The sequence below is a fragment of the Lissotriton helveticus genome, chromosome 5_1 (genome assembly GCF_964261635.1).
Source record: "Lissotriton helveticus chromosome 5_1, aLisHel1.1, whole genome shotgun sequence".
Lineage (NCBI taxonomy): Eukaryota > Metazoa > Chordata > Amphibia > Caudata > Salamandridae > Lissotriton > Lissotriton helveticus.
This window is the reverse complement of record NC_136065.1, coordinates 1681588768-1681611103: the sequence shown is the minus strand read 5'-3', so window position 1 is coordinate 1681611103 and position 22336 is coordinate 1681588768. Positions and strand designations below refer to the sequence as shown.

The 22336-nt window shown below is 48.1% G+C and overlaps 1 protein-coding gene across 1 annotated transcript in view; it reads right to left on the bottom strand.

Annotated features, from left to right (window-relative positions):
• CMTM5 (CKLF like MARVEL transmembrane domain containing 5) overlaps positions 1-22336 on the bottom strand; it is a 108124-nt gene that overhangs the window by 54176 nt on the left and 31612 nt on the right. The gene's annotated exons all lie outside the window — the stretch shown is intronic.

Sequence of the window (22336 nt, the reverse complement as noted above, 5' to 3'; positions counted from 1 at the left end):
GTGTACTATTGTGGATTTTTGTCATTTGTGGTCTTGTGTTTAAGTCTATATAAATCATACTTATTTTTATAAAACCAGTGTTGTGTCCCTCTGTAGTGTTATCACTGTATTACTGTGTATATTCACAAATGCTTAACACACTGCCTCTGAGATAAGCCTGTCTGCTCGTGCCAAGCTACCAAGGGGGTGAGCAGGGGTTATTAAGGAGTGTAATCCCCTTATCCTGATTTAGAAGTAAGGATCCCTATTTGGACAAAGGTGATAACCATTGTCAACTAGATACCCCCAGGTCTAACATTGGTGGCAGCGGTGGGATTCAAACCCACGCCTCCGGAGAGACAGGAGGGAACCACTTGGGTAGAATATGTGTCTTTCTTTTGCAGAGCGATGGATGGTTGGGTGAGGGGTAGCAATGTTGATAATTTTCAAGGGCTCCATGATTTCGTTGCTAGGGAGCACTTGTCTGCTAATTGTTTTCCAGAGCTACGCCAGCACCTTATTGATAGCATGTTGACTAATCCTAGAAAGCTTGCTGAAGAGGCAGACCGCTGGGTCAGTACTAGGGTCCACAAGGGTCTTGTGGGAGACTCCGCCAAAGGTGGGCAGGGTCCCCAACAGAAGAGCGGGGGGACAAGGGTAAACAGAGGGAGTTCCAAAAAGGTCCCCAAAGTAATTCCCAAGGGAGCCAATGTAAGGGTTCCCAGCCTCCCCCTGAAAAGAAGTCAGGACCCCGACAGGTAAACCTGTTCATAGGGGGCCTGTTACCTGCTTTCAGTGGAAGCAGGTGGGACACCGTTGGTATGATCCCCAATGTCCTCAGAAAGAACAGTATGTGCCACCCTGTGCACCACCCCATCAGATGACCAGTGTAGCCCTGGGTGTGGAGGAGATGGCTGCCCAAGGTGGGTGGGGTCCCGCAGAAATGTCCCTTGTCTCATTAGGAGACTTTGAGATGGTCCCTCAAACTCAGCTGCCTGCTAACACTAAAAAATACAGGCAGTGGGTGACCATCAATGGCCATAGAGTGGAAGCTCTTAGAGACACAGGAGCAAGTGTGACAGCTGTCAAGTGTCACTTGGTCTCTGAAGAGCAGGTAGTCCCTCATGCATTCTTCCCAGTTGTTGCTGCTGACAACACAGAGAGCCATTGCAAGGTGGTTCAAGTTCCCTTTGAGTGGGGGGGGGGGGGCGTCTCTGGTACACTTCAAGTAGCTGTGAGGCCAGCCATGCCTGTTGATTGTCTGTTAGGCAATCATTTAGAAAACTCCCCTTGGGCTAAGGTGGAGAGGAAGGCGCATTTAGAGATGTTGGGTCTGCCTAAGCGGGCATGTGTTACCACTTGGTCTATGGCAGATAAGGGTGTTCAAGAGTCCCTGGAGCCTGAAAGTATGGCCCAGGGACCTGCCTTAAAGAGAAGAGGTAGGGGGCACGGGAAAACAGCCCCCATTGTTCCCACGGTCCAGGAGGAGGCAGGCCTTGAGGGGGATGCCCTGGAACCTACAGGGGAGCAAGTTTCTGAACTGTGGAACCTTCCTGAGCTGACCCATTGGCAGCAAGAAGGGGGTCCCTCCAGGGAGGAATTTTGTGAAGAGCAGCAGAAGTGCCCTTCTCTTGTGGGTTTGGGGCAACAGGCCACAAACCAGGCAGCAGGTGATCAGTCTGGATCACATTGGATCTACTAGGAGAAAGTAAAGTCCACATTTGTAAAGCACACAATCACCCGTAAGGGTCTCTAGGCGCTGGGGGCCGTCGGGAAGATTAAGCTAGCTATTTCCCAGAGTCACATGGTGCTGGGCTAACCTGCCGCCGGAGCCGGGGATCGAACCGTGGTCCCCAGATTCCAGCGTCAGTCGCCCTGGCCGCGGCGCCACACCTCTCCTGTATAGCGAGCCTAAGGTTGCTGAGCCTGGATCAGCCCGTGTGCTGGTGGTACCCCAGCGCTTCAGAGCCTTCCTACTGGGTTTGGCTCATGATGTTCCTGTAGCTGGTCATCTGGGGCAGAACAAGAGTTCAGATACTCATTGTAGGACTTGCCAAACTTGCCAGGCAAGTGGGAAAAGTGGAAGGAGGCACAAGGCCCCTGTCCAACCTTTCCCTGTAGTCAGTACCCCCTTTGAACCGGTGGGGATTGACATTGTGGGTCCACTGGACCCCAAGACAGCCATGGGCAATAGGTTTATCCTGGTCCTGGTGGACCATGCTACTCGGTACCCGGAAGCCATTCCACTCAGGACAGTGACGGCCCCCGTGGTGGGACGTGCATTGATGGCGATCTTCTCCCGTGTGGGGTTCCCCAGAGAGGTTGTGTCTGACCGAGGTACAAACTTAATTTCTAATTATATGAAGACTCTGTGGAAGGAGTGTGGTGTTACCTACAAGTTCACCACTCCTTACCACCCACAAGGAAATGGGCTGGTTGAAAGATTCAACCGGACCCTCAAAGGTATGATTATGGGTCTTGAGAAACCCATGAGGCGTAAGTGGGACGTCCTCTTGCCATGCATTCTGTTTGCCTACCGTGAGGTGCCACAAAAGTCTCCAGGGTTCAGCCCCTATGAGCTTTTGTATGGTCACCCGGTAAGAGGACCTTTGAGTCTGGTCAAGGAAGGCTGGGAGCAATCTCCCAGGAAACCTCCCCAGGATGTATATAGCTGCATGCTGGCCTCCAGGAACCGGACTCGGCGTTTCAGAGATCTTGCTCAGGCAAATCTGGAAGCCAGCCAGGAGGAAATGAAGCGGTGGTACGATCAGAATGCCACTCTGATTGAGCTTCAACCTGGACAGAAAGTTTGGGTCATGGCCCCTGCGGAGCCTTGTGCGCTCCAGGACAGGTGGACCGGTCCATATGAGGTGGTGGAGCGCAAGAGGGATGTCACCTACTTGGTGAACTTGCGGTCTCCCAGGAACCCCTTGCGGGTCCTGCATGTTAACCGCCTAAAGCCCCACTTAGAGAGGCCCGAAGTGGGCATGCTCCTAACGACAGATGATGGAATGGTGGAGGAGACTTAGCCTCTTCCTGACCTCCTGTCTGCAACAGAGCAAGATGGGCCATCTTCTCGCATCGCAACTGGATCCTCGCATCGCATCAAGGCGTCATCTTGCGCACCACAACGGGCCCGCAAGCCGAGAATCTACGCATCACCTTCGCTCCGGTAAGGCTCACGACGAGTGCCCTACTCTACGCAAGCATTGAGGAAGGACGGAACCGTTCCCCCGGATCACGGAACCAACGCATCTCCCCTTTTGCGAGCCTTTTGTTTACTTTGTGTTACGCATCAAGGTACTTTGTTGAGAACTTTGTCGCATTTACCAACAACTTGAATAAAGATACTTTAATCATCTTTTAAGTAACCTTAAGTGTAGTATTGTGGATTTTCGTCGTTTGTGGTCTTGTGTTTAAGTCTATATAAAGCATACTTATTTTTTATAAAACCTGTGTTGTGTCCATCTGTAGTGTTATCACTGTATTACTGTGTATATTCACAAATGCTTAACACACTGCCTCTGAGATTAGCCTGTCTGCTCGTGCCAAGCTACCAAGGGGGTGAGCAGGGGTTATTAAGGAGTGTAATCCCCTTATCCTGACTTAGAAGTAAGGGTCCCTATTTGGACAAAGGTGATAACCATTCCAACTAGAGACCCCAGATCTAACAATGTATTTTATCAGGCATATTAAATTCGAATTTGTACGATGTTCCCTGAGTCAGTTAGGATTATAAAATGTAATAATCTAACTTCCCATTCTAGCCTATGGAAAACAGGTATCCTTGCAATAGTGAAAATCGAAAATGGCTGTAATTCACTATGAGGACATGCTACACACACCAGGGCATGTCCTACCTTATACTTACAATGCACCCTGTCCTTGGGTCTACCATTGGGGTGTCTGATATGAAGCAAAGGGAAGGTTTAGGGAATGGCAAGCACTGGCCAAGTCGACATGGCAGTCACAGACTGCACACAGGCCTTGCAATGGCAGGCCTGAGACACACTTTACAAGCTGCTTCTGTGGGTGGCACAACCAGTGCTGCAAGCCCACCAGTAGCATTTGATTAACAAGCCCCGGGCACACATGGTGCACTGTACTAGGGTCTGACAAGTAAATCAAATAACCCAATCATGGAGTCACAAATAAGTACATCAATTTAACATCGGGAGCACTTGCACTGTGGCGCTGAATAGCAGTGGCACAGTGCCCAAAGCATATAACCAGCAAAAACATATCAAAACCAGAGGAGGCAACCAGTAAAAAATGGAAGGGAGATTCACGCCAATGATGCCATGTCTAACAGTTAGTATATTGGTGGTTAATGCCGCCAACTTCACAGTCCTGGGGGATCTGAACCTCCATTTGGATAACCTTGAGGACACCGATATGGCGAATTTTGTCGCTGACCTTGCAGCTTGCCACTTGATGTAGCTGGTCTCGGGTCCAACTCATACTGCGGGGCACTTATTAGACCCAGTTTTTACTAATATACCTCTGATCACAATGCTTGCGCCCATCATGATGGGATGGACGGACCACTTCTTGGTTTCAATGTCTCTACATGGTATAACTCCTGCTCAGTCTGAGGATCAGACGACCTCCCTGAAACGGCCCTGGCATAAATTGAACTGGGAACACTTTAATGCCTGCCTCTCGGCTACTCGCCCGAGTTTGCCAGAGGATTCCAATGAGGCACATAGGGGAGTGGATAAGCCATCCGTTAGACAGCCTAATCCCCCAAAAAATGGTCTGTCAATCATAAAGTAAAAACGCGACCATGGTTTAAGACTGAACTTGCCGATATGCGTAAGGGATGTAAGAGATTGGAGCGGATACGGAGAAGGGACTATAGTCCTGCTGCTAAAGATATCTATCAAGCAGCAATTAAAAGGTATCATAAGGCCATATATCTGGCACAAGCGACATTTTTTGCCAACCAAATCCGCGAGAGTGCTAATCCATCTAAGAGCACGTTCTCAATACTCGCCAACTTGCAATCCCGGCAAACCATCGCTAGGTCGACCGTCAAGTCTAATGAGCAGTGCGAGGACCTTGCCACCTTTTTTGTTAAAAAGGTGAATTACATCTACAGGTCCTTTCCGGCCACACATAGTAACGTGCCGGTGGCATGCTGTTGTCAAATGGCTAATACTCTACATACCTTTCCGCCGATCCCGGTGGATCAGCTGTTAGCACTCTGCAGTAGGATCAAGTCAGGATCCCCCGTCGACCAGCTTAAACCAGATAAATTCAGGAAAGTACTGCAGACAATCTTATCTTCCTTGAATCAGGTGATAAATGGGTCCCTTGTCACAGCTACTGTGCCCAGAGCTTGGAAACAGGCCAAGGTAATTCCTCTACTTAAAAAACCTGCGCTTGATCCGGCCAAACCAGAGAACTACCGCCCCATCTCTCTGCTTCCTTGGGTGGCAAAGATTAGGGAGGCATATGTGAACTCCCTCCTGTCGGATTTTCTGTCCCTGAATAACATATTGGAACCCTCCCAGAACGGCTTTCGACTTGGTCACAGCACGGAGTCTGCTCTCCTGGCTATGACTGAACATCTCTGGTCGGCAATGGATGCCGTGCAAACGTCGGCGCTTAGCCTTTTGGACCAGAGCGCCGCGCCGTGTTTGATACTGTGTCTCATGACACACCGCTTGAGGTGCCTCGAGGAGGTAGGAATTACTGGCTCCGCGCTGGAGTAGCTTGTCTCATTCCTCCGTGAGGTCATTTTCGGTAACAACTCCCCGTTTGCTTCTGGCGAACACCCTGTTAAACAAGGGGTGCCACATGGTTTTTTCCTTAGTCCCCTGCTATTCAATATCTATGTTCAACCATTGGCCGCAGTAACCATTAGCAGGGGCTTGACCATGGTCTCCTACGCTGATGATACGCAGTTGGTGGTGGCACTCTCAAATAACACAGAGCGGGACACCCTTAAGTCTCAGGGCGACCTTGCGGCAGTGGCCGGATGGATGACCGCCAACTGTCTCCAGCTGAATTCCAACAAGTCAGAGGTATTGTTAGTGGGAAAGGACCATGGTCAGTGGAGTGAGCTCTGGTGGCCAGCCAATCTGGGCGAGCCCCCCTCCCCCAAGCAGGTAGTAAGAAATGTAGGGGTTTGGTTGGACTCATCTGTAAAGTATTGAGTCCAAACCAAAAAAACAGCAGGGACTTGTTTTGGACTCTTACAGGGGCTCAGACCATTGCTGGGCTTCTTTGATGCACCCACGCATCAGGTTATCATCCAGGCAATGGTATTGTCCAGACTTGATTATGCCTGTTCTCTTTATCCAACAAGGCGGAGGTTTTGAGGTTGCAAAGGGCACAGAATGCGGGAGCAAGAACCCTTTTAGGCTTGCGTAGGCGCTGTTCTGTGTCCAACGCCATCTGCCATCTTCATTGGTTATCTGTGGCCAGGCGTATTGAATTTAAAACCTTATGTATTTCCTTCAAGGTTTTGAAACTGGACACCCCTTCTATTTTGGCCAATCTCCTTTGCCATATGTCCCCTCACGACCTCTTCGCTCACAGGGCCAGCGCTTGGTGGTGGTTCTTCGGACACAAAGAGTTTGTGCTGGTAGCCGCTCCTATCGTTACAGAGCTGCTACTCTCTGGAACACACTCCCTGTGCATATTTGTGGCCTCAACCAATATTTAGAATTCAGGAAGGCCATTAGGACTTACCTTTTCCCTGCATCTTAGTCCGTGTCTGCTCTATCTGCTATGTCAGTCTTTCTTAGTACCAGCGCCGGAACGCCCCTTTGCTGTGGCAGCTGTATCGCTTTATAAGTCACAATAACATAACATAACATAACTGTGCAGCCCCGCACCACCTGCCTTCAGCACGTGATGTGTCTCTGTGCAACAGATCTTCCTGCAAGCACCGCAGGGTGCCCCCCATCTGCTACAGCCCGGTGAGGGGCGGCCTGGTGGGGTCCAAGAAGTTTGACTTTCATGGCTGAGCAGGAATAGAGGAGAGTATCACAGAACAACATAAGAAAAATAATTTGGAAAAAAGGAATTCAGAAGAGGAAGCAGAGGAAAGAAAGGCAAAGCAGGGCATACTACTGGCCACATGAATAAAAATAAAAATGCTCACACCCTCAACCCCACGACCCCACAATATATACGCCCTGCATAGAGGCCACACCAGAGGTAGACTCACAGTCAGCATCACCCTACAGGTCTCAGAAAACACCAATGCAAGTTTCCACATCCAGAACTGCGTGCACTAAAACCAACCTGCCATGGCCAATTACGCCAACGCCGCGCCCCAGCAGGGCCTACAACCGGGACAGTCAATCCCACAACTTGCGCCCATAGGAGTGCAGCAACCGTTTAATAAGCTTGCTGATCCAGCCACTGCATTACCGTGCTGGAAGACGTGGATTGGAAGGCCGGAAAATGACTTTGTCACAACCCGCGAGACTGATGGATCCATCAAATGCTCCTTATGCAGGCAAAGAAATCTACAAATTATTCGAACATCTACCAAATACAGGAAATCCCAACTACGATGCAGCCATGCACACACTTAGGGCACCCTTCGATTCACAATTAAACCTATATTTTGAACGTTTTAAACTTCGCCAAGTCAGGCAGTAAGAAAGGGAGTCAATAGATGTGTTCTATGCATGTCTACGTGCAATTTCCAGCACATGCACAGCCGACGACCAACCTAAAGAGATAAGGGCAGCCCAACATCAGCCTCAATGACTTCCTCATCATGGCACAATCCCATGATCTGTCTGCAGCATGAGCAGCCGAAATGGACGTCGCCATCACGCAACAGCCTGAAAAGACCCCCACAGTGAAAATTAAGCATGCAGATGCCATCCACATGAAGGGAAGGCTGAACAAGCTCACATCACCCCTCAGCAAGGACATCGCTGCAAGTACTGTGGATCTAACAAGCACCACCTCCTTGAAGTCTGCCTGGCACAGGGCTACACATGTTCACACTGTGGTAAGCTAAATCACTTTGCAATAGTGTGCAGAGGGAGGCCCAAAGGAATAGGCACAAGGGGAAGGTGAACAGCTACCAAGGGCATACGGCTACTGTTGCTGGATGACTCCGAATCACAGAGCGCCACCAAATTATCGCAATGCCACCAATATCGACTGGAAGACTTGTCACCAGACGATGATAAAGAGGAAGCCTTTCTCATCTCATTTACCATTGACCGGAAATGGCATAGGCGGTCACAACCCACATGTGTGGTTCAGATTGCGGCTCAGAACGTCAAGGCCATCATTGATTCCAGTGTCTCAGTAAATGTGATGGGAATACAACAATACTGATGACTATGGCGAAGACCATCTCTCTCCCCGCCAAATACCAAGCTCTTCCCCTACATCTGCCCCTGCCCCTGAAAGGGTGGATGACAGTTTAAGTAGAGTCGGAAGATAAAGATTTCACAACCTCGTTCCACATGGTTGACAAGGAGGCCAACACTCCCACCGGCAGCCACGCAGCAGAAGATCTAGGCTTTGTATCTTTTGCATGGAACGTGACAGCCTGTCAGGTCGATGAACTCCTGAGCCAATTCCCTCCACTCTTCAAAGGATTAGGGTGCCTGAAAGCCCCTCCGATCAAACAATACATTGATAAGTTAGGCAAACCAGTCTCCTTTCGCCACTGATGAGTGCCTTTTCATCTACGGACACGAGTCGAAAAAGAGCTTTACAAGCTTGAGAGCCAAGGTGTCATTGAAAAGGTGCCTGGACCAACACTGTGGGTCTCCCTCATTGTCATCGCGGAGAAGCCGAAACAGCCAGGGAAGATACGTCTCTGCATCAACATGCATCTCCCCAATCAGGCCATCAAGCGGGAGAGACACAACTCCCACAATGGACGACATCATCGCTGACCTCAAAGGGTCGAGGTGGGTTCCCAAGTTAAACCTCAATGCTAGATACCACCAACTGCTCCTCTACGAAGCAAACAAGTATATCACCACATTTTTGACACACCTGGGGCTGCGTCGGTACAAAAGACTGAACTTTGGCATTTCTTCTGCAACAGAGGCCTGACAGGTCTGCAATCTAATTACAAGTGTGCTGAAATAGGCTCTTTTTAATCTTATTGAAATTGTGAATACTGTGTTAGGAATTTGGGGTGATTGGAGGGTCGTTTTTAATTCTTTTTTAATACTTGTTGGAGTGTGTTAAACTCCTTGCTTCTACATACCTGACGCTATTGGTAGGAGCTACGCGTCTTGAGCGGTTAGCGCTCCAGTTTTTGACGCCTCTTGCACGCCGCACGCCCATTAATCTATTTAATGGACCCGGGACGGACGCGCAGCGCCTGACAGGTCTGCAATCTAATTACGAGTGTGCTGAAATAGGCTCTTTTAAATCTTATTAAAATTGTGAATACTGTGTTAGGAATTTGGGGTGATTCGAGGGTCGTTTTTAATTCTTTTTTAATACTTGTTGGAGTGTGTTAAACTCCTTGTTTCTACACTACCTGACGCCATTGGTAGGAGCCATGCGTCTTGAGCGGTTAGCGCTCCAGTTTTTAGACGCCTCTTGCACACCGCCCGCCCATTAATCTATTTAATGGACTCGGGATGGACGCGCAGCAGATGCGCGCAGAAGGCGCGCCAATGGCGTGCCAATAGGCGCGCCAAAGGCAAGCCCGTCTGCGCCCGTCCCGCCAGTACGGGCCTAGGGGCCATAAGCCCTGCTCAAATTCCATCAACCCCTTATATTTATTCTTCTAAACAACTGTTAGACCTTCGTGTTGACTCTCACATGGATTGTACTTTGCTGCACCCCTTTTCTATGGATAGTGCGTCTGGAAATTGCAATAAATGTGGCTTTACATTGTCCCTTCCAACCACTAAAGGTCAGCCTAATTTTAATAACTACATTCATACCAACAGACGTGAGACTAACTGTATTGCTAGGAATTCTTTCCCTAAGGATGTAGAATTTACTTTTTTTAGTGTTAACTGTCGCTCACTTCCAAAACATAAAGCTGATATATTTGACCTTTTAAATAATGAACACCCAGATGCCATCTTTTTAACGGAAACATGGCTCCATGAAAGCTCAGGCCCTGATGTAGCGGCTGCGCTTCCTGCTGGCTATTCTATAGTTAGAAGAGACCGTGAAGGTAAAATAGGTAGTGGGTTGGCTATAATTTTTAAAAATCTGTATAAGTGCAAATTTGAAAAGCTAGATTGGAAAGATAGTGAGGCTATGTTATTTAAACTTGCTCTCAGCCCTCAGTTTACCTTCTTTGGAATACTACTTTATCGTCTACCTGGCTCTGCTGGCCTCTACTTCCCATGTGCTTAGTGCAGCTAATTTTACTATTTTAGGTGACCTAAACATTCATTTTAATGATCTGTCTTGCCCCACTAGCATATCTGTAACTTCTGATCTAGCGGCTATGAATTGTGTGCTGACTAATTCAGGAACGACTCATGTAGTGGGACATTTATTAGATCCAGTTTGTTCCAATCTACTCAGCTTGCGCTGTGTTTCGGCCCTCCCTGTCATTTGGTTTGATCATTTTATAGTCGCTTTTAGGCTTACAGTAGAGCAGACTAATCCAATTTTACCCAACTTGGGGAATAAATGTAATTCTAGAAATTGGAGTAAACTTGATATGGATCTTTTTAACCATCATTTAATGGAAACCATGCCCTCCATTAATCAGACCTCGATGACTGACTCAGGGACTATTATGAACTTGATTTCTAATTCTGTTGATATCTGTCTCTCTCAGTCCTCCCAGAAAGTAAAAAATCATTGTCCTCCGGCCCCCTGGTTCTCATCTACCTTACTAAAAGTGAGACTACGTGTAAAGCAGTAGAGAGACACTGGAGGAGAGATTACGCCTCAGAATCTAAAGTGATATATAAACAGTCAATCAGGGAGTATCATTCTCTCTGCAATACTGCCCGGGCTGAGTCTGTAAACACTACTATTTCTAATGCTCAAAATTGCCCTAAAGTCCTGTTTAACTTGGTTAAGGAACTTTCTGGTGCTGTTTGTCAAGCTCCACAACTAATTCTATTAGAATCGCAATGTGAGGAGCTTGCAATATTTCTTCTTGATAAAGTGGAGCAGATCTATTCCAGATTAAATAAGTCTATGACTTTTACTTCACAACAATGCGTGGTCACTACTGTTTTATCAAATCCTGTAATTCAGTTAGAGGTTGTGGAGGAGACCTGCATTAATAAACTTGAACAATGGACTTTGTTTGACACGATTTATTTTAATCGTATTTTAAAAAGTGTTAAATCAGGTTCCCCTCGGGACCCGCTTCCTATTACTATACTGCAAAAAATGGACTTACATGTTCTAGAGCAGATTAAGGAGCTACTCAATGCCTCCTTACACGAAGCCCTGATTCCTCCTGAATGGAAGCATGCGATGGTTCTTCCACAGTTAAAGAAACCTAATGCTGACCCAGCCCAACTTTCCAATTTTCAACCCATTGCCCTGTTCCCAGTTTTCTCCAAGTTATTGGAGAAACGTGAATTCGCAACTAACTCACTCGGTGGAATCCCATAAGCTCTTACACCCATCTCAATCAGGGTTCAGAGAAGGGTACTCCACAGAAACCATACTTCTGGGAGTGAGTGAAATGTTGCGTAGTCATTTGGATGTTGGGGACACTGTGGCGCTCATACTATTAGATCTGAGCGCCGCATTTGACACGGTGTCCCATACTGTGCTCTTGCAAACACTTCGATCCATTGGTGTGACTGGAGTTGCCTTGAGATGGATAGCAAATTTTTTGTCTGGTCGTACATTTCAGGTTTCCCCTTCTAAAGCAGTCTCTAAAGTCCATGCCTCCCCTTACGGGGTGCCACAGGGCTGACATTGCTGAGGAGGCAGGACTATCAATTTTTTCCTATGCTGATGACACCCAAATAGTCTTCTCCCTATCTGCCAAAGGAGCCTTCAGGCCCTCTTCTCTTCAAGATGGATTGAGTAAAATCATGCAGTGGATGCAAGTCAATTCACTTAAGCACAGTGCTTAATTTGTGCCGGTGCTTTCCGGTGCTTAGCACCGGCACTTAATTGACAGGGCCGGTTCTACGCATCTCTCCCGGCCGTGTGTCATTGATCTTTCTTAAAATTGTATTTACCGCTGTCACTGTGTACTCAGCAGCGTGCGTGTCAATCATTCATGCAGGTCACAGTTAAGACTGGTACTGTTGGGACGGCTGCGTATGAGATCATGAAAAAACACACACACATCACTTGACTTGAAAACTTCAACTTGGACGGGCTGTAATAGGTTCCGAGTGTTCTGGTAGGGGGTAGGGGCAGCTGTACGTGCAGCGCGCTCAGATTTTGTCATCACATGACCACGCGCGCCACCGCCGCCACGCCCGAGCATAAGCCACCGTGACCGCAGCTAACCAGGAGGGTAACGGTTGGTAGCAAAGCAAACAGCAGCAGTGCACCAGGCCGGCCGGGCCGCCTAATCTAAAATATTCACTGAGCCGCCTGCCCGCCCACCACAAGCAAATAGGTAAGAAGAGATTCAGATTGCAATAAAACAACAGTGAGTTAGTTAGTAGTAAGCAGTGAACTACTAGTGAGGTGAGCTAGGCTAAGCCGAGCGGCTAAAACAACTGTCTGCACTGCGTACTAAGGGCGCCGCACTGAGTACTGTACTGGTGGTTTGCTGGCCTGCGCAGCAGCTGCTGCGGGTTAATTTAAGACTAGTAAAACTGTAAAAGTTTTAGGCCCTGCTGCTGCCCTAGCCTACCCGCCCAGCCGCTCTCTGACGTACGTACTTGTCCAAACATGGTGGCTGGCTGGGGCTGGTGGCCTGGTGCAGGCAGCCGATCGATCCCGATGATGGTAATGGTGGTTTCACTTTCTTTCTCTCTAGTGCGGTGGGCGGCGTTCAGGGGCATTGTCGCTCGCAACTGACAGTGTGTGAATTGAATAGTGCAAAATCATGCAATCAATCATCATGATGTATTACTTTATATTGATTCCTGCGGCGGGACCGGGTTCAGCCAGGGAGGCGGGGGCGGGGGGCGGGGGCTGAGCACATTGCTCTTGTGCATGCACTCTCAGCACCACCTGCTTTTAGAACTGCCGGTGCTGAGAGTGGAACCGTCCCACTTAAAGCCCTGCGCAATGGGTATAAAAGTTAACATGCCCCCGCATGACCTGCAGCACTGTCATGTGATGTGGAGTGAGGCCGTCGAGATGCTTATTGCTGTCCATCCGAATTTACTTTGAAGGTTGTAGTTAATGCTTGTTGCAGTATGGGAACATTAATTCTCGTTGCTATGTGGTGCCACTAAACTCATTACTGTTTGTGGACATTGATACACATTCATTAGATGAGACAATGGATGCACAGACTGACAGTTGCACATAACAGCTGAGGAAATGTGTGCATTTACTGCCCAAGACAACTGATTTATATACTGTCTGGGACTATTGACACACGTTTTACTTTGATCCTTGATACCTGTTAATATGAGAGGGTCCTGACTCATAACTGTCTGGGAAAAAAGATGCTCTTATGCACACTTGCTCTCTATTAACTGGCCCCTCTCTTGTTCACGTCCTTCTGAGAAGATTCCTTGCACAGTCGAGATGGGTTGGGTAAGCGAGCATACTCATCATGTATACAGTAGGGTACCTGCTTAGCCACGCCTTTCTCTGAAACTCAGTTTGTCTTTGTTTGATGCCTAGGCCTTGGAGATAGGGACGCGAAGGATCCTACCAGTTGGAATTCTAAGTGCTTGGTGTACTTTTTCATAGACTTGCATAGGGTCCCACACACCTCCATGATAATGAACGGCCCCACTGAATTTGAGTGGGCACCCTCTAACCGAGGGTTTACTATTTCCTTTATAAAATGCCTACACTCCATTTTCTACACTTACACTTATTCCTTTTCCACAAGTTATTACACGTTTGATAGCTAATAAATATTTCTATAATTTTATGAATTTTGTTTGGCCGCTCATGCTCGCATGTCCCTGTATTTTACACATCCCAAAAACTCCGCAATTTTGGAATTGGGGATTCGAGCATGCCAGCTGAGAACGGGTTGTCTCTCAGAAATATCAGCACTTTTGACAGTGGCATATATGTTCTAAATGAACTACGCAGTAATCTGTGTTTTAATAGATTTCAGCATTTTAAAAGATAGATTGTGTGTGATTGCCTAAAAACTCAACATGTACTCAACACGGTATTCTTCTGAGACACGGACATCTTTCTCTCTCCCAATGCTATCCTCTATCTACTCATGCAGAACAAATTAGTCTGTTAATCATGGTGAAATAAATGAGACCAAAGTTCAACTAGATCACAACTTTGTCTCACACACCATAGCTAGTTCAGATGGGTAGAACATTTGCTGCCATCAAAGGATAGGACTGAACTCCACAGAGCCCCAAAAATCCAAAACTCCATAAGTCAGACAAATGTTGGCAATTCAAAGCAGCTGTTGCTAATTATAAACATGTTTTTGTTGTGACAAGATAAACACCTTTTGGGCAGAAATGAAAGAAAGTATTCTCATGGTAATGGGCTGTACTGTAAAGAGTTGTCTATCCTATTCCACACATTGATGAGAACGGATTTGAGTGGATAAATCATGCTATCACGTTGGGGTGGAGACTAATTCCAAAACTCTGGAGATCCGGCTGCAGACCACAAATTGACAACTGGGTCGTGGAAATGCTGTTCCTGGCAATACTAGAAAGGGTGCTTTTAAACTAAAATGCAAGAAAATGTGTTGGACTTGATTTGGAAATCTAATGATGAGTTTCATGAGTAAATAAAGTAAACTTTTCCGTAACCAATCTAACTAGCCTTATCTGAATTATATATGTTACACACTTATCAGGTACTTGGATTGTAGCGCCACATTCCTATTCAAATGGCCCTAATGCTCCACAATCTCGAATTACTCCTTTATTCATTGGATTTAGGAGTTGTATGTAGTGAAGCGTAATACCTCACCATTACTTGTGAGTGTTCAATAGAAGAGTCACAAGTCCAGAGTTACCAGGAATCGTACTAGACACAGGATACTTCCTCAGACCTGTATTTTTCACTCACTCCCAAATCTATATATTTACTCAAAGACTTCTCTGAATATTTTTTCATTTAGGAGTTTCCTCAATCTTAGATAGTTGGGTTCTGCTCTCAAGATTGAATTAAATGTATTCCACAGCTTTGGGTCTTGGACTCTTAGTAACGTACCTCATTCTTCTTTATCCTTTGTAGCAGTGCATAATTTGTGAAAAAATAAGTGCCAGGGCTCGCGTCAGGAGGCCTCTGCAGTTTGCACCAATCATTATCCTGCCAGCACTGCCAGTGAGAGTACCAAGCCGGGTCCGGACTTCGGTTGTAAGATCACCGGCACGGGGGCGGGGGGCTGTGGGAGAGGTAGCAGCTCCCTTCCATACTGATTAGTGGAAGAGGTGTGGCGCCACGGCCCGGGCGACTGACTCCGGAATCTGGGGATCACGGTTCGATCACCGGCTCCGGCAGCAGATTAGCCCAGCACCATGTGACTCTGGGCAATAGCTTGCTTAATCTTCCCGACGGCCCCCAGCGCCTAGAGACCCTTACGGGTGATTGTGCGCTTTACAAATGTGGATTATTATTATTAATATTAGATAGAATGTCCCGCCGAACCACTGCAATTGAAATTCAGGCTCACTTAAAGCCCACCGGCCGTAGCGTAGCGAACCGGTATAGTCGTGCTGGTGCTGGCGCCGCACTGGTGTACTGGCCTGGCCTGCGCTGCGCCGCTGCTGGTGGTGAAAATGAAGGAAGTGGGTGGAGCCAGAGAAAATTAGGTGTGGCCTCGACAAAGATTTGAGCACCTGCACTTCAAATTTTACAAATTAAGCACTGCTTAAGCTTAATGGGGAGAAGACAGAGGTGCTCATCCTAGGGAAAAATAAAGAATTCTGGGGCCCCCAACACTGTGTGTCACTCTTCAGCCTACTAAACAAGCCCGTAATTTGGGATTTATAATTGATGATCATCTCTCGATGAGGCCTCAAGCCATAAAGATGGCTGCAACATGCTTCTCCATACTTAGATGGCTCAAAAAGATTTTATGGATGTTGCCGGATTCTACAAAAAGAACAGTAGTCCAGGCTTTGGTCACCTCTCGCCTGGACTACGGCAACATCCTTTTTCTTGGAGCCAATAAGGAAGTTATTCATAAGTTACAAATTGTCCAAAATGCTGCTGCTTGCCTGCTCTGCCAGATTCCTAAATTTACTTCTGTTTCTAGTTCCTTGCGCGATCTCCACTGGTTGAAAGTGGAGAATTGTATTAAATTTAAAACCTTAACCTATATTTATAGGATTAAAATAGGTAAGGCCCCTCAATATTTGAGATCCATTGCTCAATTGTATGTCCCTCCTCGTCCTCTTCGCTCAGCCAATCAGACAAAATTTGTGGTCCCAAGGTATAGACTATCCAGGGTAGGCGGTCGATCCTTTTCTTATTTGGGGCCTACTTTTTGGAATTCTCTCCCTCTGTCTTTAAGGAATGAGCCTAGCTTTGTGCACTTTCATAGGATGTTGAAAACCTGGCTTTTTAATCAATAGGTTTCCTTCTTTCATTTGTTTTCAGACCTTTTTTCAGGTGGCGCCGGGAAACCCTTGGGCAGCTGAGCGCCTTAAAAAACTAAATAACATAACATAACATAACATAACAGAGGTCTTCCAGGATGCCAATAGGGAGACACTGATCTGGTGTCATGAATGTGAGTGATGACATCCTAATATATTCCGCAAGAGCAGAAGAGCACCACAGACACCTGCAGGCCATGCTCAAATTCCAGTAGGAGCATGGCATCACTCTGCACTGGGAACATTTTAACTTTTTCGAGAATTCCATTGAGTTTTTCTGCTATGTGTTCAATTAGGATGGTGTACAGGTCAACCCCCAAAAGTCGCAAGCCATGCAACAGGCCCCAGCCCCGAAAACCGTTTTAAAGTTCAAAGTTTCCTGGGGATGGCCACCTACTGTGGTAGATTTATCCCTAACTTGGCTACAATCGCCCAACCCCTGAGAGCCCTCACCAAGTCTGATGTCCTCTGGAGATAGGGTCCCACTGAACAAAGCGCTTTTAAAAGGGTGAAGACAGCACTGTTAAGTAAGACACCATGGCCTACTTTGATCCAAAGAAAAAAAAACTATTGGTCAATGCCAGCCCAGTTGAATTGGGAGCCGTGCTCACCCAAGAGGTGGAGAACGTGAGGCGGGCCCCTTTTGCCTTCGCTAGCAAAGCACTGACGTTGACGAAGGCACGTTACTCCCAAAACGAGGGAGAAGTGCTAGAGATTAAAGGGGCATGGGGACACTTCCACTTGTACCTCTGTGGAAGGCTGTTCAGAGTAGTCACTGACTCCCAACCACTTGTCACTCTCTTTCGTGGCTCTTCCCGCACCCTCCACTATGAATAGAGCGCTGGGCCATCCAACTGCAGTACTACCACATGGAGGTCACCTACTGACAGGGATCCAAGAACCCAGCAGGCTGTCTCTCATGCCAACCACCACCGCCGTCTGGTGAGAGCGATGATAACACAGATGCCACCAAAGTGTACGTTAGCCGAGTATCCCAATGGGTCTGCTCCCAAGCACTGGAAATCAGAGACACTACCGCAGCAGATCCGGTGCTGGAGAAAGTGATGTGCGCTCTACAAAGCGTCTCATTGCACAACTTCCTACGAGATGCCAATGGGTGCCAAGGCCTGGAGAAAGAAAAACTCAAGAAAATATGGTGACCCTAAATGAGCTAAGCGCCACAACAGACGGACTCATCCTGAGAGGACAGCGCCTGGTAATCCCGGAAAGAGTGCAGCACCAAGAGACAGAACTGGCTCATGGCAGACCTCAAGGAACAGCGAAGATAAAAACTTGCATGAGGTAGAATGTCTGGTTCTCTGGTCTCGCGGTCAAGCAATGCCCCTAATGCACCTTTACAGCTCTCAAGAAGTGCCCACTCCTGACATGACAGAAGGGCCATCCACCACATGGTGGTCCAAAGTGAGTCTTGACAAAGGAAGTTTCCCTGACAGGAGAACAACTGTAGTCATAGTCGTCGGTTACTCAAAATACCCTGTTGTTGAAATTGGTGACTCCATGGCCTTTGCCAATGTGTACTTGGTGTTGGAAAGAACATTCACACTCTTTGGCCTACCAGAAGAAATAAAGATGGACAATGGACTGCCGTTCCAGGGATATGAGTTTCAAGACCTGCTTAAGCACCTTGGGATACTGAATAAGACTCTCAGAATCGCTGTCGTCTAAGCAACCAACCCTGAAGTTCGCCTTCAGAAGTGTCAGAGGGAATGCTGAGGAACTCCGCATTGCATCACTCAACGCTCTCCTTGGTCTCTAATGCTCAATGGTCACCGACGGGACACGATCCCAATCCATCTCGAGTGGTCTTCGCCACAGTATGACCCAATGAGTACTCAGGCCTGGCACACTCTGACCAATGTGCGGGCACGCCTCAGGTGGCGAGCTGTCCCACGGGTGATCTCACCGGGTAACAAGGTACTGCTCAAAAACTAAAGACCGGGGTGGAAGTTCCGAACACCTTACGAGCCTAGTGTATGAACTATCACTCAGGCAAGTTAGACCATGATCAACACTTGCAAAGGTAAAGAGCTGGCCACTAGAAATAGATCATGGTTCCAGAAACTGGACCTACCCAGTTCGCCTGAACCGGAAGAAGGGGAAAACAATGCGATGTGTGAGAGGCCTTCAGGACCTAAAAGTCAGGAAGATGAAGAAGATGACCCCCGGCCAAGTCGGTACCAGGACCAAAAGCAAGTCCGACTCCCAAAGCAGCCAGGGCCCTGAGGAGGCGAGAGGACATTCCCGGCAGCAATGGTATCACCTTAGACCTAACCAGCGACCAAGTGAGATGCTCAGAGACTTTGCATGCTAAGTGCAATTGTAGAGTTCATCGCCAAGTTGGGAAGGGATGTACAGGCCCCCTAAAACCCCCTCCCCTGTAGTAGCAACCTGCTACAGAAACATACCATGTACATACTCTGGCCAGGCGTGGCCAGAGACTATATATTAAACAGACTGGGACCGCCCGAGGTCTTCTGGCCCACACCAAATGCTGAGTGTGTGTATCATTCTTGTGTCCCGTAGTGCTTAGGCGTTGCCACGTGGGCCACACAATCATGTGCTGTGGCCCACCCACCACATTGGCTATGAGCCTGCTATGTGGTTTAATGTGAACTAGGGGCGTAAAGCAGGTCACTGCGACACAGGGGGGCACCCAACACTTCACAGGACCCCTCAGGCTTTCAGGTAACCCCTACAGCCCAATGCCATGAAAATCTATGAGATATGGGAGAATCTGGGGCCTCTTATCACAATCTGCAGGGGTTGGGATGGCATCATTTTGCGTCACACCACTGGTGTCAACTGCCACATTTACGTTTTGCATGCTTTACTCTACTGACATATTAAAGGTACTGTAAGTGCTCTATCCTAGTGACTGACTGTTCCACAGCTCTCAAGGGAGAAATCACACGCAAAGGCAATAAGTCAATCGTTATTCCCCATTGAGCAGTTATGAAGCTTAAGCAGACAGAGGTATCTTGTTTTTCAAGACAAAGAGACCAATGAGGTAACCTCTGACGTGTTGATGAAGACATTTCACAACAGGATTCTCCAATGAGTAGTTTGTAACCTACTGGTAGTTCTCCTGCTAGTCGTAAGTAGCTCTCCTGTGTGCAGCCCAGAGAAATAAATTAGAAGCGTTTGCTTGTTGAATTAAAATGTGTATACTAAAATTTAAAAGCGTGTATTTGAAACGAAAATGCATGTATTTGAAATGAAAATGCATGTATTGAATTTTTAGAATTCATACAAAAAACAGTTTAATTTCTAAAATACATTCAAAGCAGATATTTGAGCGCTAAAAATCAAATAGTGTGGGGTAGACTATTACTTCAATTGTTAACTTTGTGGTAGGGGAACTGCAGGTATGGCTGTTATGTATCATCAACACATGATACACAAGAACGCCTCAGCACGTCTCATCCTGGACATCCCCTGTCGCAGCCACATCTCCGGACACCTGAGAGACCTGCACTGGCTCCCGGTCAACAAGAGAATCACCTTCCGACTCCTCACCCACGCACACAAAGCCCTACACAACCAAGGCCCAGGATACCTCAACAGCCGCCTCAACTTCTATGCTCCCAAACGCCAGCTTCGATCGACCGGCCACGCCCTCGCCGCCGCATCCGAAGAGCCACCACAAGGGGACGGTCCTTCTCCTACCTCGCCGCCAAGACATGGAACTCCCTCCCGACCCACCTCCGCCTGACCCAGGACCACCTCGCCTTCAGGAAGCAACTCAAGACCTGGCTGTTCGAGCAGTAGCGGACCCCCCTCCCCCAGCGCCTTGATGGGTGAGTAGTGCGCTATATAAATGTTTTGATTGATTGATTGACAAGGTGATCACTGTGGGTAATGTTGCATATGGTGGGAAATAATGTAATCGTGTCTGATGTGGTTAAAACCAAATCCTAATAATATTAGTAGCTCTGGAGGAATTTGATTGAACACAAGTAGCTCTAATTACAGAAAAGGATGGAGGCCCCTGTTTTATAAGGTGCTGAGTGCCATCTTGTGGCTACTTCAGATAACCTTTTTTAGATCTCAGCCTGGCGAGATTTAATGAGATAGAGAGAACATCACTAGCGAGGTTAAGCCCCACCCCTCTCCTCCATTGGCTGGCCTCCTAAACGGTGGCCAGCCATTGGAGAAGAGGTCCTAGTGACGTTCTTCTTTCTCTTTAAGCCCCGTCCTTTTCAGATTGGGTTCCTTGACTTACTGCTGGTGTAAAACATTTCTTATCTTCTTTATGGGTCCAGATGGCCCCATAAAGAAGATAAGGAACCTTTTATGCCAGCAGGAAGTCCGGGCGGCCAGTCTGAAAAGGACGTGGCTTAGAGACAAAAGGCATGGCGAGCGCAATCCTAAAAAGTAATCTGGAAAAGAGAGGACACGGATTGGAATTAGTCAACAGTTTGAGATGCACGCTGCCTGCAGAGAGATTTTTAACTACAGTCTGGACATTTCGGAAAAGGAAACGCAAAACCACTTCACTTTCTCTCCCCTGTCTGCATCACCCCGCCCCCCTCCCCGCCCCTTCAAGGGTTTTTAATGAAGTTGTCATAAAAAACGGAAGTAATATTTCATGCAAATTTTGTAATTATATTACGTAAAAAAAAATACCAGTGGGTCGGATCGAGCTGCGCCACCGTCGAACCAGGAGCAGGCAGGGTCCCACCGAGCTGTCTGCCCGCAGCCTGGCCACGGACTTCCCCGGGATCCGCTCCGCCGCCGGTCCGGGACCCTCTCCGGGGTGGGATGCGCCGCTTCTGCTGGCCTGACGGGATCCGCAGCCGCCGCTCTGCCCATCTCCGGAGGACCAAGCTGGGGAGTGGGCGTAGAGCTGCGGTCTGATGGGGGATTTCACAGCTGCCCGCCCTGGATCTGGGCTCACCCACCGCCGTCTGCCCAGCTCCTTCCGAAGCCCTCCCGGCTGCCTCAGTCTGCTCGCACCGCGGGGCTCCGCGGCCGTCTGTCCGAGTGTGCGCTGCAAAAATGATTGAAGAGCGCTCTCTGTGCAGTGCAAGGTCTGCCTGCTCCGTGCCTGCGTGTACGCTGCCTGCACGAGTGCACCAAACAGGCAGTAGGTGCAGTTAGTGCAAACTGACCGTCTGTATGTCTCTGGAAGCACACACTGGGTGTGTGCTACATGCCTCACTGAATGCGCTGAATTCACTCACCGAATGCGCCCTGCGTGCATTCATTCACTCACTAGCTCTGTGCCTCACGCACTCACTGGATATGCATGTGCATTCAACAAATAAGCAATACATGCAATTGATACGCTCAAGTTCCGTGTGTGCTCTGCGTGCACTCACTGGGTGTGCGGTCTTTGCACTCACTGCCACTGCATGCGCGCTGTTTTCACTCAAGGAGGTAACTATGTGCCGTGCCAAAGATCCACCCCTTGCCCGTTTTTTCTCTGCCTTCATTGGCTGAATGAATGTGTATGTGCACTGCACAAACACACGACAGCATGCAATTCGAAGGGGGCATGCACACCGACTTTGTGTGCGCAGTATGAATTCACTGACTATTTGTACTGCAAGGATTTAACTGTGTGGTGCGAGGGTTGAGCCCCATCTTTTGTGTGCTCTGTATCCACACACTGAGTGCAGTGTGTGCACTCCACACTAAATACAAAGAGGCAAACTGTGCAGTGCGTGCAGAGTCGACTCCCTGCCTGTGGGCGCAGTATGCACGGCCACTGTCTG